The 496-nt window shown below is 63.1% G+C and overlaps 1 long non-coding RNA gene across 1 annotated transcript; it reads left to right on the top strand.

The window, feature by feature from the left end:
* The first annotated feature begins 6 nt into the window (after positions 1-6).
* Positions 7-455, top strand: LOC109364563. The gene is made up of 2 exons (XR_002110476.1): positions 7-143; positions 367-455. It is a non-coding gene; the product is annotated as an uncharacterized LOC109364563 (long non-coding RNA).
* Positions 456-496: the final 41 nt, after the last annotated feature.

Here is a 496-nt window from a genome sequence, read left to right on the forward strand (position 1 = left end):
GGGAGCGGGAGAGGCTGCAGGCGGAGGCGCAGCAGCTGCGCCATGAGGAGAGGAACTGGGAGAGCAAAATGGAGGAGCTGCGCAAGAAGGAGAAGAACATGCCCTGGAACGTCGACACGCTGAGCAAAGATGGCTTCAGCAAGGTGGGCAGGGGGAGGGGTGTACCCCCCCCACCACACCCCCACCCCACGCCTTGGGATTGTCCCCCGTTGGAGTCCCATTGGGTCTCCCCCCACTGGGTGTCCTGCCCCCATTGGGGTCATGCTGGGTCTTCCTCATTTGGGTGGGTGTCCCCCCCATTGGGTTTAACCCCCCCACCCCATGGGTGGAGTCATTGGGGTCACATTGTGCCCCCCCCCCCCCCAGAGCGTTTTCAACGTGAAGGCAGAGGAGAAGGAGGAGACGGAGGAGCAGAAGGAGCAGAAGCACAAAACCTTCGTGGAGCGCCACGAGAAGCAGATCAAGCACTTCGGTGAGGGGGGGCTGCCCCACATCC

The sequence above is a fragment of the Meleagris gallopavo genome, unplaced genomic scaffold (genome assembly GCF_000146605.3).
Source record: "Meleagris gallopavo isolate NT-WF06-2002-E0010 breed Aviagen turkey brand Nicholas breeding stock unplaced genomic scaffold, Turkey_5.1 ChrUn_random_7180001870059, whole genome shotgun sequence".
NCBI classification, from domain to species: Eukaryota; Metazoa; Chordata; class Aves; order Galliformes; family Phasianidae; genus Meleagris; species Meleagris gallopavo.